We start from the raw sequence: 17,658 nt of genomic DNA on the forward strand, positions 1-17,658 counted from the left end.
AAAGCATATAGTTTTATACAGACTTGCGGTGAAGCCTGTATTTACAAGAAAGTGAGTGGGAGTGCTACAGCTTTTCTGATAAGTAAATGTATATGACATATTGTTAATCGAAAATGATGTAGAATTTTTCTGGAAAGCATAAAGGAGTGTTTGAAATGAGTTTTTAAAGAAAGACCTCGGTGAAGCTGCTTACATATTGAGCATCAAGATCTATAGAGATAGATCAAGACGCTTGATAAGTTTTTTCAATGAGTACATACCTTGACAAGTTTTTGAAGTAGTTCAAAATGGAACAGTCCAAGAAGGAGTTCTTGCCTGTGTTGCAAGGTGTGAAGTTGAGTAAGACTCAAAGCCCGACCACGGCAGAAGATAGAGAGAGAATGAAAGTCATTCCCTATGCCTCAGCCATAGGTTCTACAAAGTATGTCATGCTGTGTACCAAACCTATTGTATACCCTGGCCTGAGTTTGGCAAGGGAGTACAATAGTGATCTAGGAGTAGATCACTGGACATTGGTCAAAAAAATTATCCTTAGAGGACTAAGGAAATATTTCTCGATTATGGAGGTGATAAAGAGTTCGTCGTAAAGAGATACGTCGATGCAAGCTTTGACACCGATCTGGATGACTCTGAGTCTCGATCTGGATACATATTGAAAGTGGGAGCATTTAGCTAGAGTAGCTCCGTGCAAAGCATTGTAGACATAGAAATTTGCAAAATACATACGGATCTGAATGTGGCAGACCCGTTGACTAAACTTCTCTCACAAGCAAAACATGACCACACGTTAGTACTCTTTGGGTGTTAATCACATGGCGATGTGAACTAGATTATTGACTCTAGTAAACCCTTTGGGTATTGGTCACATGGCGATGTGAACTATAGAGTGTTAAATCACATGACGATGTGAACTATTGGTGTTAAATCACATGGCGATGTGAACTAGATTATTGACTCTAGTGCAAGTGGGAGACTGAAGGAAATATGCCCTAGAGGCAATAATAAAGTTATTATTTATTTCCTTATATCATGATAAATGTTTATTATTCATGCTAGAATTGTATTAACCGGAAACTTAGTACATGTGTGAATACATAGACAAACAGAGTGTCCCTAGTATGCCTCTACTTGACTAGCTCGTTAATCAAAGATGGTTATGTTTCCTGACCATAGACAGGTGTTGTTAGTTGATGAACGGGATCACATCATTAGAGAATGATGTGATGGACAAGACCCATCCGTTAGCCTAGCACTTGATCGTTTAGTTTATTTGCTATTGCTTTCTTCATGACTTATACATGTTCCTATGACTATGAGATTATGCAACTCCCGAATATCGGAGGAACACTTAGTGTGCTACCAAACGTCACAACGTAACTGGGTGATTATAAAGGTGCTCTACAGGTGTCTCTAATGGTACTTGTTGAGTTGGCATAGATCGACATTAGGATTTGTCACTCTGATTGTCGGAGAGGTATCTCTGGGCCCTCTCGGTAATGCACATCACTATAAGCCTTGCAAGCAATGTGACTAATGAGTTAGTTGCAGGATGATGCATTACGTAACAAGTAAAGAGACTTGCTGGTAACGAGATTGAACTAGGTATTGAGATACCGATGATCGAATCTCGGGCAAGTAACATACCGATGACAAAGGGAACAACGTATGTTGTTATGCGGTTTGATCGATAAAGTTCTTCGTAGAATATGTGGGAGACAATATGAACATCCAGGTTCCGCTATTGGTTATTGACCAGAGACGTGTCTCGGTCATGTCTACATAGTTCTCGAACCAGTACGGTCCGCACGCTTAACGTTCGATGACGATTGGTATTATGAGTTATGTGATCTGATGTACCGAAGGTTGTTCGGAGTCCCGGATGAGATCACGGACATGACGAGGAGTCTCGAAATGGTCGAGACATAAAGATTGATATACTGGACGGCTATATTCGGACACCGGAAGTGTTCCAGGTGATTTCAGAGAAAACCGGAGTGCCGGAGGGTTACCGGAACCCCCCGGGGAACTAGTGGGCCTAGATGGGCGTTCGTGGAGAGAGAGAGGGGCTGCCAGGGCAGGCCGCGCACCCCCTCCCCCATGAGTCCGAATTGGACTAGGAGGGGGTGGCACCCCCCCCTTTCCTTCCTCTCTCCCACTCCTTCCTTCCCCCTCCTAGTAGGAGGAAAGGAGGAATCCTACTCCTACTAGGAGGAGGATTCCTCCCCTCCTTGGCGCGCCCTAGGGCCGGCCGGCCTCCCCCCTTTCTCCTTTATATACGGGGGCAGGGGGCACCCTAGAACACACAAGTTGACATTGTCTTAGCCGTGTGTGGTGCCCCCCTCCACCATAATCCACCTCGGTCATATCGTTGCAGTGCTTAGGCGAAGCCCTGCGCCGGTGACTTCATCATCACCGTCATCACGCCGTCGTGCTGACGAAGCTCTCCCTCGACACTCAGCTGGATCGAGAGTTCGTGGGACGTCACCAAGCTGAACGTGTGCAGATCGCGGAGGTGCCGTACTTTTGGTACTAGGATCGGTCGGATCGTGAAGACGTACGACTACATCAATCGCTTGTCATAATGCTTCCGCTTTCAGTCTACGAGGGTACGTAGACAACACTCTCCCCTCTCGTTGCTATGCATCACCTAGATGGATCTTGCGTGTGCGTAGGATTTTTTTTGAAATTACTGCGTTCCCCAACAGTACACAACATGGCATACTTTATAGAACCTATGGCTGAGGCATAGGGAATGACTTTCATTCTCTCTCTATCTTCTGCAGTGGCGGGCTTTGAGTTTTACTCAACTTCACACCTTGCAACACAGGCAAGAACCCTTTCATTGGCTGATCCATTTTGAACTTCTTCAAAATCTTGTCAAGGTATGTGCTTCGTGAAAGTCTTATTAAGCGTCTCGATCTATCCCTATAGATCTTGATGCCCAATATATAAGTAGCTTCACCGAGGTCTTTCATTGAAAAATTCTTATTCAAGTATCCTTTTATGCTATCCAGAAATTCTATATCATTTCCAATCAACAATATGGCATCCACATATAATATCAGAAATGCTACAGAGCTCCCACTCACTTTCTTGTGAATACAGGCTTCACCATAAGTCTGTATAAAACCATATACTTTGATCACCTTATGAAAGCATATATTCCTACTCCGAGATGCTTGCACCGGTCCATTGATGGATCGCTGGAGTTTGCATACTTCGTTAGCACCTTTAGGATCGACAAAACCTTCTGGTTGCATCATATACAAGAAATCCATTAAGGAATGCAGTTTTGACATCCATTGCCAGATTTCATAAAATGTGGCAATTGCTAACATGATTCGGACAGACTTAAGCATCGCTACGAGTGAGAAAATCTCATCGTAGTCAACACCTTGAACCTGTCAAAAACCTTTTGCGACAAGTCGAGCTTTGTAGACACTAACATTACTGTCAGCGTCAGTCTTCTTCTTGAAGATCCATTTATTTTCTATGGCTTGCCAATCATCGGGCAAGTCAACCAAAGTCCATACTTTGTTCTCATACATGGATCCCATCTCAGATTTCATGGCCTCAAGCCATTTCGTGGAATCTGGGCTCATCATCGCTTCCTCATAGTTCGTAGGTTCGTCATGGTCTAGTAACATGACTTCCAGAACAGGATTACCGTACCACTCTGGTGCGGAACGTACTCTGGTTGACCTACGAGGTTCAGTAGTAACTTGATCTGAAGTTTCATGATCATCATCATTAGCTTCCTCACTAATTGGTGTAGTCATCACTGGAACTGATTTCTGTGATGAACCACTTTCCAATTCGAGAGAAGGTACAACCAGCTCATCAAGTTCTACTTTCCTCCCACTCACTTCTTTCGAGAGAAACTCCTTCTCTAGAAAGGATCCATTCTTAGCAACAAAGATCTTGCCTTCGGATTTGTGGTAGAAGGTGTACCCAACAGTCTCTTTTGGGTATCCTATGAAGACGCACTTCTCCGATTTGGGTTCGAGCTTTATCAGGCTAAAACTTTTTCACATAAGCATCGTGACCTCAAACTTTAAGAAACGTCAGCTTAGGTTTCTTGCTAAACCACGGTTCATACGGTGTCGTCTCAACGGATTTGGATGGTGCCCTTTTTTAACGTGAATACAGCTGTCTCTAATGCATAACCCCAAAACGATAGTGGTAAATCGGTAAGAGACATCATAGATCGCACCATATCCAATAAAGTATGGCTATGACGTTCAGACACACCATTATGCTGTGGTGTTCAAGGTGGCGTGGATTGCGAAACTATTTCACATTATTTCAAATGAAGACCAAACTCGTAACTCAAATATTCGCCTCCGCGATCAGATCGTAGAAACTTTATTTTCTTGTTACGACGATTTTCCACTTCACTCTGAAATTCTTTGAACTTTTAAAATGTTTCAGACTTGTGTTTCATTAAGTAGACATACCCTTATATGCTCAAATCATCTGTGAAGGTCAGAAAATAACGATACCCACTGCGAGCCTCAACACTCATCGGACCGCATACATCAATATGTATTATTTCCAATAAGTCAGTGGCTCGCTCCATTTTCCGGAGAACGGAGTCTTAGTCATCTTGCCCATGAGGCATGGTTCGCAAGCATCAAGTGATTCCAAAAGCCCATCTGCATGGAGTTTCTTCATGCGCTTTACACCAATATGACCTAAATGGCAGTGCCACAAATAAGTTGCACTATCATTATTAACTTTGCATCTTTTGGCTTCAATATTATGAATATGTGTATCATTACGATCGAGATTCAACAAAAATAGACCACTCACCAAGGGTGCATGACCATAAAAGATATTACTCATATAAATAGAACAACCATTATTCTCTAATTTAAATGAATAACCGTCTCGCTTCAAACAAGATCCAGATATAATGTTCATGCTCAACCCTGGCACCAAATAATAATTATTCAGGTCTAAAACTAATCCCGAAGGTAGATGTAGAGGTAGCGTGCCGATGGCGATCACATCGACCTTGGAACCATTTCCGGCGCGTATCGTCACCTTGTCCTTAGCCAATCTTTGTTTAATCAGTAGCCCCTGTTTCGAGTTGCAAATATGAGCAACAGAACCAATAACAAATACCCAGGCGCTACTACGAGCATTAGTAAGGTACACATCAATAACATGCATATCAAATATACCTTTCACTTTGCCATCCTTCTTATCCGCCAAATACTTCGAGCGGTTCCGCTTCTAGTGACCAGTCCCTTTGCAGTAGAAGCACTCAGTTTCAGGCTTAGGTCCAGACTTGGGCTTCTTCCCGGGAGTAGCAACTTGCTTGTTATTCTTATTGAAGTTCCCCTTCTTCCCTTTGCCCTTTTTGTTGAAACTAGTGGTCTTGTTGACCATCAACACTTGATGCTCCTTCTTGATTTCTACCTCCGCAGCCTTAAGCATTGCAAAGAGCTCGGGAATTGTCTTTTCCATCCCTTGCATATTATAGTTCATCACGAAGCCTTTATAGCTTGGTGGCAGTGATTGAAGAACTCTATCAATAACACTATCTTATCTGGAAGATTAACTCCCACTTGATTCAAGCAATTGTAGTACCCAGACATTCTGAGCACATGCTCACTAGCTGAGTTATTCTCCTCCATCTTGTAGGCAAAGTACTTGTCAGAGGTCTCATACCTCTTAACATGGGCATGAGTCTGAAATATCATTTTCAGCTCTTGGAACATCTCATATGCTCCATGGAATTTAAAACATTTTTGAAGTCCCGGTTCTAAGCCGTAAAGCATGGTGCACTAAACTATCAAGTAGTCATCATACCGAGCTTGTCAAACGTTCATAACGTCTGCATCTGCTCCTGCAATAGGTCTGTCACCTAGCGGTGCTTCAAGGACGTAATTCTTCTGTGCATCAATGAGGATAATCCTCAAGTTATGGACCCAGTCCGTGTAGTTGCTACCATCATCTTTCATCTTAGCTTTCTCTAGGAACGCATTAAAATCCAAGGGAACGCTAGCACGGGCCATTGATCCACAACAACATAGATATGCAAAAACTATCAGGACTAAGTTCATGATAAATTTAAGTTCAATTAATCATATTACTTAAGAACTCCCACTTAGATAGACATCCCTGAGTCATCTAAATGATCACGTGATCCATATCAACTAAACCATGTCCAATCATCACGTGAGATGGAGTAGTTTTCAATGGTGAACATCTCTATGTTGATCATATCTACTATATGATTCATGTTCGACCTTTCGGTCTCAGTGTTCCGAGGCCATGTCTGTACATGCTAGGCTCGTCAAGTTTAACCTGAGTATTCTGCACGTGCAAAACTGTCTTACACCTGTTGTATGTGAACGTAGAGCTTACCACACCCGATCATCACGTGGTGTCTCGGCACGACGAACTGTAGCAACGGTGCATACTCAGGGAGAACACTTATACCTTGAAAGTGAGAGATCATCTTATAATGCTACCGCTGTACTAACCAAACTAAGATGGATAAAAAAGATAAACATCACATGCAATCAAAATATGTGACATGATATGGCCATCATCATCTTGTGCCTTTGATCTCCATCTCCAAAGCACCGTCATGATCTCCATCGTCACCAGCTTGACACCTTGATCTCCATCATAGCGTCGTTGTCGTCTCGCCTACTATTGCTTCTACAACTATCGCTACCGCATAGTGATAAAGTAAAGCAATTACATGGCGATTGTATTTCATACAATAAAGCGACAACCATAAGGCTCCTGCCAGTTGCCGATAACTTTTTACAAAATATGGTCATCTCATACAATAACTTATATCACATCATGTCTTGACCATATCACATCACAGCATGCCCTGCAAAAATAGGTTAGACGTCCTCTACTTTGTTGTTGCAAGTTTTACATGGCTGCTACGGGCTTCTAGCCAGAACCGTTCTTACCTACGCATCAAAACCACAACGATTTTTCATAAAGTGTGCTATTTTAACCTTCAACAAGGACCGGCCGTAGTCAAATTCGATTCAACTAAAGTAGGAGAAACAGACACCCGCCAGCCACCTTTATGCAAAACAAGTTGCATGTCTGTAGGTGGAACCGGTCTCATGAACGTGGTCATGTAAGGTTGGTCCGGGCCGCTTCATCCAACAATACCACCGAATCAAAATAAGACGTTGGTGGTAAGCAGTATGACTATTATCGCCCACAACTCTTTGTGTTCTACTCATGCATATCATCTACGCATAGACCTGGCTCGGATGCCACTGTTGGGGAACGTAGCATGCAATTTCAAAAAAAATCCTACGATCACGCAAGATCTATCTAGGAGATGCATATCAACGAGAGGGGGAGAGTGTGTCCACGTACCCTCGTAGACCGAAAGCGGAAGCGTTAGTTTAACGTGGTTGATGTAGTCGAACGTCTTCTCGATTCAACTGATCAAGTACCGAACGTACGTCATCTCCGAGTTCTGCACACGTTCAGCTTGATGACGTCCCTCGAACTCTTGATCCAGCAAAGTGTCGAGGGAGAGTTCCGTCAGCATGATGGCGTGGTGACGGTGATGGTGAAGTGATCCTCGCAGGGCTTCGCCTAAGCACTACGTGAATATGACCGGAGGCGTAAACTATGGAGGGGGCGCCGCACACGGCTAACAATGTTTGTTGTGTGTTCTAGGCGCCCCCTCCCCACATATATATAGGTGGGAGGGGGAGGGGGACAGCCATGGGGCACCACAAGTAGGAGGAATCCTACTTGGGGGCCTCCTCCAATTCGGCCTGCCCCTTTTCTTATCTCCGGAGGGGGGAAGGAAAGAGGGGAGAGGGGAAAGTAAGGGGGAATCCTATTCCCTCTATTTCCTTTCCTCCTCCCCTTTTCCTTTCTCCACTTAGGCCGGCCCATATGGGGGAGCACCAGCCCATTAGGGGCTGCTCTGTCCCGCCCTTGGCCCAATAAGGCCCATACCTTTGCCGGGGGATGCCCGGAACCCCTTCCGATGACCCGATACGTACCCGGTACCCCCAGAACACTTCCGGTGTCCGAATACTATCATCCTATATATGAATCTTTAGCTCTCGACCATTTCGAGACTCCTCTTCATGTTCATGATCTCATCCGGGACTCCGACCAACATTCGGTCACCAAATCACATAACTCATATAATACAAAATCGTCATCGAAACGTTAAGCATGCGGACCCTACGGGTTCGAGAACTATGTAGACATGACCGAGACACATCTCCGATCAATAACCAACAGCGGAACCTGGATGCTCATATTGGTTCCGACATATTCTACAAAGATCTTTATCGGTCAAACCGCAATAACAACATACGTCATTCCCTTTGTCATCGGCATGTTACTTGCCCGAGATTCGATCGCCGGTATCCTCATACCTAGTTCAATCTCGTTACCAGTAAGTCTCTTTACTCGTTTCGTAATGCATCATCCCGCAACTAACTCATTAGTCACATTGCTTGCAAGGCTTATAGTGATGTGCATTACGGAGAAGGCCCAGAGATACCCCTCCGATACCCGGAGTGACAAATCCTAATCTCGATCTATGCCAATCCAACAAACACCTTCGGAGACACCTGTAGAGCATCTTTATAATTACCCAGTTATGTTGTGATGTTTGATAGCACAGAAGGTGTTCCTCCGGTATTCGGGAGTTGCATAATCTCATTGTCAAAGGAATATGTATAAGTCATGAAGAAAGCAATAGCAATAAAACTAAACGGTCATTATGATAAGCTAACGGATGGGTCTTGTCCATCACATCATTCTCCTAATGATGTCATCATGTTCATCAAATGACAACACATGTCTATGGTTAGGAAACTTAACCATCTTTGATTAATGAGCTAGTCTTAGTAGAGGCTTACTAGGGACACGGTGTTTTGTCTATGTATCCACACATGTATCAAGTTTCCGGTTAATACAATTCTAGCATGAATAATAAACATTTATCATGATATAAGGAAATATAAAATAACAACTTTATTATTTCCTCTAGGGCATATTTCCTTCAATTAAAGTGTGCACTATCATATTAGAAGCGGTGGCTTCGCAAGATCTTTGGATATGACATTCTTTCTTCGGCATGGCAGATTCTCACAATGATATCAACATGCTGCAGCGTTCTCCAGTCTTCGCAAGGCTTGCAGAAGGCCACTCCCCACCTGTCAACTTTGAGAGCAATGGCCACCAGTACAACAACGAATACTATCTAGCTGATGGTATATATCTTCAGTGGTCAACTTTTGTGAAGACAATCTCGAACCCCCAAGGTGAGAAGAGACAGAGATTTGCCCAAATGCAAGAGAGTGCTAGAAAGGATGTGGAACGTGCTTTTGGTGTGCTTCAATCCCGACAGGGTATCGTTCGAGACCTGACATGGGACGAAGGGAAGCTTTGGGAGGTGATGACTGCTTGTGTGATCATGCACAACATGATCGTCGAGGACAAGCCTGATAACAACATCTTCGATCAAGGATTTGGTTTTCAAGGTGAAAATGTTGAGCCGCTGCACCAAGAACCGGCCACGTTTGAACAGTTTGCCCAATTTCATCGTGAAATGCGTGATTGGCATACTCATTTGGATTTTCAAAATGACTTGGTTGAGCACATGTGGAATCACATTGGCAACCAATAGATGTATTGGTTCATTATGTTTATTCAAGACAATTTCGGTTTGGTTGTAAAACTATTTTATGAGAGACAATTCGACTGGGTTGTAAAACTATTTTTATTTGAGACAATTAATATCTGGACGTGAAACTAGTTTTGAACATTGAAATATGAATATATGAGCATTTTGGCCGTGGCAGACAGGATGGGGCCAAAGGATGCGTCCGCGCGTTGGGCGCACGGTCACCGCATCTCAGAAAAGACCGGGACACAACCCCATTGCCCTATCCAAACAAACAGAATCCGGGCTAAACGAATATCCGTTTGGGGTCGTGCCCTGGAGCTGGCCTTAGAGCATCTCCAGCCGTTGGCCCCCCAGGCGGCTCGTAAAATCGCCGCCTGGGGGCGAACTGGCACTAAAATCGGCCTGGGGGCTTTTGGGTTCCCAGCCGCCGGCCCCAGGGTCGCCCCCAGAAGGCGTCTTTAATATTTTTTGAAAAGGAATTCGGCTAAAATTCGGCAAACGGGACAAAGACTCGGCTAAAATTCGGCGAACATGACATTACTTAGGCGACTTAAATAGTTTTTACATAGGAAACTGAAATACTTAAAATAAAACAAAGGTTGCAACTACATGCCGAAGAACGCTCTGAGCGCGGTGAAGTCGCCGCCGTCGCCGCCATCGCCGTTGTCCTCATCGTCCTTCTCCTCCTTCACGCGGCCGCCCCTGCCGGACCCCTGCCCGGGGTCGCCCTGGCGGACCGGTCGCGGCGCGTTGTCGTTGAGAACGACGACGCCTCCCTCATCACGGCCATGGCGCCTAGCGGCGATCTGCTCTAGGGCGCGGCACTGGCGCTCCAGCTCCGTCCGCGCCTAGTCTTCGCGCGCCCACTTCAAGGCCGCCGCGTCGGAGAGCCCCGGCTCCGTCTTCATGGCGGCGAGCCCTGGCTCTGTCTTCACGGCGGCGGCGAGTCCTGGCTCTGTCTTCAGCTTGGCAAAGCGTGGAGGACCCGAGGAGGAGGCGCGCCCGCCCTCGTTGATGACGATGCCGGCACTGCGGGTGCACCGGCCGAGCGGCGTCTCCGCGGGCTCGGCCTTGATGTTGAACAACGCCGGCGACCCGGAGGAGTGTGGGGAGGAGCGGGAGGAGGAGGAATGATGAGGACATCAATACCATTGTTACACCCACATCCCCTACTTCTACATATATTGGACCAATTACTAGATCTCGCGCACGCCAATTAAATTACCAGGTACTTTCGTTTCTTGGTGATGATTCTAATGTTCATGAGAATATGATGCTGCCTAAATTGGATACATTTATTTTGCTTACAAATGAAGGGCCTGACATGGATAAGAGGGATGAACACTGGAGCAAGACCAAGCATGGAGATGATGGCATGCGCAAGGGGAACAAGAACGGAGTTACAAGTGATGATTTCAGGACTTTGAAGCCACCATAAGGAGTGCATGAAGCCTTGGACGAAATATACAAGATGCCACTTCATAAATTTCGTCCAGAGGCTATTCTAGGTGCTGCGTCACCTTATTATTGGGCCAGACCCATGTAATTTTGAAATACTTGAGTATAGGCTGTTTTTAGAGTCCGTATGTGTGGGGAAACAAGAGTTAGGGTTGGTTTCGGACCCTTCCTCCAAGGGCCATGAAATTCCCCCCCTCTTCCTCCATATATACAGCCCTTAGGGCGTCGTTTAGACTTTGGGTTTTGTTTAGATTAAAGTTCGCCATAGCTGCAACTTCGCGTACTTCGTTTTGTGTTCAACGACCACACAAAGGCGTCACAGAACCCCACCTTGATCAATAAAGCTTTCATCTTATATTCGCAATATCCAGATTGCAATCTTAGTTTCTTGCTTGTTCTTTGTTTTCCTGCAGGAAACAGACCTTCGTGGTCAGGTTGATCGTGCTCCGGCGTGGTCAATAACCTCTCGGAGTTGGTTTAGCGATTGCTAAGTCGCGAAATCCTCGCACGTTCGTAGTCGGATCGTCAAAGTTGACTTCCTCCAAAACGATAGCCACCATCTCATCGAAAGACGGGACACCTTTGCCTCTATCAAGTGGCTTCAGATTTCCAGGTTGCTCGGTGAGATTTTACAGTTTTTCGTACTTTAGATCGAGTCCGTTCTTCATACCTACAGTCCACGAAAAAGCCAAAAAATTAGGGTTAGTTCATCATATTCGAACCAGTCTGAGCCCTTGCATAGTCTTTTCAGTATTTTGCTTTGTTGAATTTGCGGTTGCATCGTCGTGTCAAGTTGCAGGTCTTAGCGTCTAGTTTCCCTTAGAGTTTCGAGTTCTGTTCACAAGTTGTCACGCCGTCGCCGCACCATCGTCATCGTTCCTGCCGTATACCACCACCACCAACATATTCCTTACCGCTGCCATATACACCTGCCTGTCCACCACCAATCCGAGTCCACATATACATCCACCAGTCCACCACCAATCCGAGTCCACATATACATCTACCTGTCCACCACAACTCCGAGTTCTTTTCATATTAGGCTTGTTTTCGCAATCCATCTATTTTCTGTTTCGTGTTTCCTTGCCTGAGTAGGTCTCGAAAAAAATGTCTGGAGACCCCCGGGCAGTTTTCAGGCCAAAATTTCGGCGACCAAAAATATTTTTCCCTATCCTATTTTTAGGCTGTTCTGAGTCTTTTGAGACACTCGCCATCATAGTGATTTTTTGTCGCACTTTTTCGTCGTCGCTGCCCTGATTTCTGAAAAAATCAATTTTTTTTGCCTATCCTGTTAGTTTGACTTGGGAAGAGTTTTGAGACACTCGCCATTATAGTGATTTTTCGCAAAAAAAAAAGAGGAGCGCAAAAAAAGAGCAAAAAAATTCAGAGTGTGCTTTTCCCTTGTTTACGTGCCGCGTCGTGATTTTATTCATGTTCTAGGCTCGCGTCTCTAGTACGGTCTAGCCTAGGACCAGCACAGTACCATCGTTGAGCGTTTATTCAACTTTGCATCTCTGAATTTATTATTGCCGACCCTTTTTGCTTCCATATTATAAGCCTTCCTAGCTCCACATACATCTATGTAGTGCATTGACTCTCCCTGGTAATCGCTCTATCGAAGCTTTGAGAGTTTGACTACAACGATTGCCGATCACCGCCTGCTGCTGGGTAAGAACTGGTAAGAATTTGAGATTTGCTTGAAGGATTTGTGACACCCACCACCACCTTTTTCTAGTAGTCCGTAGGATCATATTCTTGTGTGTTTCTATTGCTGCTAACCATGGCAGGATCACAAGTCGATGAGACTGACTGGAAGAACATGACGAATAAGGAGCTGCATGATAAATTTCAACAAATGATGACTGAACAGGTGCAAGATGTGCTGACCAATTTTGAAGAGGCCATGGATAAGATAACTGGCCTTGAGAAGACGTTCGAAACAAAGCTTGATAACAGATTTAATGAACTGCTTGCGCATCTTCCACAACCAGCACCGGCTGCATCTGCCGCACCTCTGCAACAACAACAACAACGACTACCTCCACGTCCCGAAACAGCCCTCCGCCGAGCGAGTCGTGTCCCTCTTGAGCCTGGCCAAACTGTTGGTGCTGTTGTTGATACTTCTGTGGCTCCTGCTACTGATGAGGAGGAGGATAATTATGCGGGAGATTACGAGGATGAGGTTGATCAAAATCAGAACTACGTGCAACCACCAGCACCAGGTCATCCACATGCAAATAATCGCAATGGTAGGGCTGCATTACCAGCTCAGGAGATCATGACCATCTTCCTAAACTTAAATTGAATATTCCACCATTTGAGGGTAGATATGTTCCTGATATATATCTTACTTGGGAGTTAGAAACCGAACAACGTTTTACATGTTTAGAATATCCCGAGGAGAGACGTGTCGCTGTTGCACTTTGTGCTTTCACTAGTTTTGCCTGTGTGTGGTGGTCTGAACATCGTAGATTATATCCGAATAATATTCCAACTACTTGGGCTGTTTTGAAAACTGCTATGCGTACTCGTTGGGTTCCACCATATTATCAACGTGAATTACTTCAAAAATTGCAGCGTTTAAGACAAGGAAAATATTCTGTAGAGGAATATTATCAGGAATTACAAACTGGCATGATTAGATGTGGTATTGTTGAGGATAATGAAGCTATACTTGCACGTTTTATGGGTGGATTAAATAGAGAGATTCAGACCATTCTAGAGTATAAGGAGTATAATAATATCACTAGTTCATTCTATCTTGCTTGTAAAGCTGAACGTGAAGTGCAGGATCGATAGGTATTGGCACGAACTAACTTTTCTGCAGGTCGACCTTCCTCATGGACACCGCGTGCATCCTCCACTTCCACACATTCTACTGCATCGGCACCTCCATCAGCTGTCACCTCCAGTCATGATACAAGAAAGCAGGCACAACCACCACTATCTACCAAGAGCACACCTGTCGGGCCTGCACCGAGCTCTTCTTCTTCCATGGCATCAACAGGGCACACAAGTGATATTATTTGTCGTCGTTGTAAGGGAAGAGGTCATTACGCGAGAGAATGCAAATCTCAGCGTGTGACGATTGCTACTGAGGATGGTGGGTATGAGTCCGCTAGTGACTATGATGAGGAGACTTTGGCTCTTATTACACGTGAAGAGCACGGTGGACATGATTCTGATCATGAGACACAATACATGGCTCCTGAAGACGCTGATAGGTATGAATGTTTAGTTGCTCAACGTGTTTTAAGTATGCAGGTCACACAAGTTGAGCAAAATCAGCGGCATAATTTGTTCCATACAAAGGGAGTTGTGAAGGAACGTTCTGTTCGCGTCATCATAGATGGAGGGAGCCGCAACAACTTGGCTAGCATGGAGATGGTGGAGAAGCTATCTCTCACCACACGACCACATCCACATCCTTACTACATCCAATGGTTCAACAACAGCGGCAAGGTTAAGGTAACACATATTGTTCGTGTGCATTTTAGTATCTCTACATATGCTGATTATGTTGATTGTGATGTGGTACCCATGCAAGCGTGTTCCTTATTACTTGGTAGACCATGGCAATTTGATAGAAATTCTGTACACCATGGTAGAAACAATCAGTATACACTTGTTCATAAGGATAAACATATCACTTTGCTTCCTATGTCTCGTGATTCCGTTTTGAAAGATGATATTAATAGAGCTAATACAGTAAAACAGGAGAAAAATAAGAGTGAAAATCAGATTGTGGCAAAAGAATTTGAGCAACAAATGAAGCCTAATAATAAACCATCTAGTGTTGCTTCTGAAATTAAATTGAAAAGTGCATGTTTACTTGCCACCAAATCTGATATTGATGAGCTAGATTTTAGCAAATCTGTTTGCTACGCTTTTATGTGCAAAGATGCATTATTTTCATTTGAGGACGTGCCTTCCTCTTTGCCTGCTGCTGTTACTAACATTTTGCAGGAGTTCGCTGACGTCTTTCCACAAGACGTGCCACCGGGATTACCACCTATTCGAGGGATTGAGCATCAGATTGACTTAATTCCCGGTGCATCGCTACCCAACCATGCACCATACCGTACCAATTCAGAGGAGACGAAGGAGATTATGCGTCAAGTACAGGAGCTGCTTGACAAAGGTTATATACGCGAATCTCTTAGTCCTTGTGTTGTTCCTATCATACTAGTGCCAAAAAGGATGGTACATCGCGGATGTGTGTTGATTGTAGAGGCACTAATAATATTACTATTTATTATCATGATCCTATTCCTAGACTAGATGATATGCTTGATGAACTGAGTGGCTCTACAATATTCTCCAAAGTTAATTTGCGTAGTGGATACCATCAAATTCGTATGAAATTGGGAGATGAATGGAAAACAACGTTTAAAACTAAGTTTGGATTATATGAGTGGTTAGTCATGCCTTTTGGGTTAACTAATGCACCTAGTACCTTAATGAGATTAATGAACAAAGTTTTACGTGCTTTCATTGGACGATTTGTGGTAGTCTATTTTGATGATATACTGGTTTATAGTAGATCTTTGGAGGAACATTTGGAACATTTACGTGTTGTTTTTATTGCTCTATGTGATGCACATTTGTTTGGTAACCTTGGGAAGTGCACCTTTTGCACCGACCGAGTATCTTTTCTTGGCTATGTTGTTACTCCATAAGGCATTGAAGTTGATAAAGCCAAGATTGAAGCTATTGAGAGTTGGCTGCAGCCCAAAACGGTCACACAAGTCAGGAGTTTTCTTGGCCTCGCTGGATTCTATAGGCGTTTTGTGAGAGATTTCAGCACCATTACTGCACCTCTCAATGAGCTTACAAAGAAGGATGTGCCTTTTGTTTGGGGTACCACACAGGAAGAAGCCTTCACGGTATTGAAAGTAAGTTGACACATGCTCCTTTACTCCAACTTCCTGATTTTAATAAGACTTTTGAGCTTGAATGTGATGCTAGTGGAATTGGATTAGGAGGTGTGTTATTACAAGATGGCAAACCTGTTGCATACTTTTCTGAAAAATTGAGTGGGCCTAGTCTGAACTATTCTACTTATAATAAAGAATTATATGCTCTTGTTCGGACCTTAGAAACATGGCAACATTATTTATGGCCCAAAGAATTTGTTATACATTCTGACCATGAATATTTGAAACACATTAAAAGTCAAGCAAAACTGAACCGTAGACATGCTAAATGGGTTGAATTCATTGAGACTTTCCCTTATGTCATTAAACACAAGAAGGGTAAAGAAAATGTTATTGCTGATGCATTGTCTCGTCGTTATACTATGCTTTCACAACTTGATTTTAAAATATTTGGTTTGGAGACCATCAAAGATCAATATGTGCATGATGCTGAATTTAGAGATGTATTGCAACTTATTGTAAGGAAGGGAGAACTTGAAACAAGTTCGTCGTTAATGATGGGTTTGTGTTTCGTGCTAACAAGCTATGCATTCCAGCTAGCTCCGTTCGTCTTTTGTTGTTGTAGGAGGCGCATGGAGGAGGATTAATGAGACACTTTGGCGTGAAGAAGACGGAGGATATACTTGGTCACATTTCTTTTGGCCATAGATGAGACGGGATGTTGAGCGTTTTGTTGCTCGCTGCACTACATGTCAAAAAGCTAAGTCACGACTCAATCCTCATGGTTTATATATGCCTTTGCCTGTACCTAGTGTTCCTTGGGAGGATATATCTATGGACTTTGTTTTAGGTTTACCTCGAACAAAGAAGGGGAGGGATAGCATATTTGTTGTCGTGGATAGGTTCACGAAAATGGCACACTTTATACCATGTCATAAAAGCGATGATGCTGTTAATGTTGCTAATTTGTTCTTTCATGAAATTATTCGCTTGCATGGTGTGCCAAATACTATTGTTTCAGATCATGATACTAAATTTCTTAGCCACTTTTGGAGTTGTTTATGGGCTAAGTTGGGGACTAAACTGCTTTTTAGTACTACATGTCATCCTCAAACTGATGGACAAACTGAAGTAGTCAATAGAACATTGTCTACCTTGCTTAGGGCTGTTTTAAAGAATAATAAGAAAATGTGGGAAGAATGTTTGCCTCATATTGAATTTGCTTATAATCGTTCATTGCATTCTACTACTAAGATGTGCCCTTTTGAAATTGTGTATGGTTTCCTACCTCATGCACCAATTGATTTGTTGCCTCTTCCATCTTCGGAGAAGGTTAATTTTGATGCTAAACAATGTGTTGAATTGATCTTAAAAATGCATGAGTTAACTAAGGAAAACATTGAGCGTATGAATGCTAAATATAAACTTGCTGGAGATAAGGGTAGAAAACATGTTGTGTTTGCACCTAGAGATCTTGTTTGGTTACATTTGCGTAATGATAGATTTCCTAATTTGCGCAAATCAAAACTAATGCCACATGTTGATGGTCCATTTAAGGTGTTAGAGAAAATAAATGATAATGTATATAAACTTGAGCTGCCTGCAGATTTTGGGGTTAGTCCCACTTTTAACATTGCAGATTTGAAACCTTATTTGGGTGAGGAAGACGAG

The sequence above is a fragment of the Triticum aestivum genome, chromosome 6D (genome assembly GCF_018294505.1).
Source record: "Triticum aestivum cultivar Chinese Spring chromosome 6D, IWGSC CS RefSeq v2.1, whole genome shotgun sequence".
Lineage (NCBI taxonomy): Eukaryota > Viridiplantae > Streptophyta > Magnoliopsida > Poales > Poaceae > Triticum > Triticum aestivum.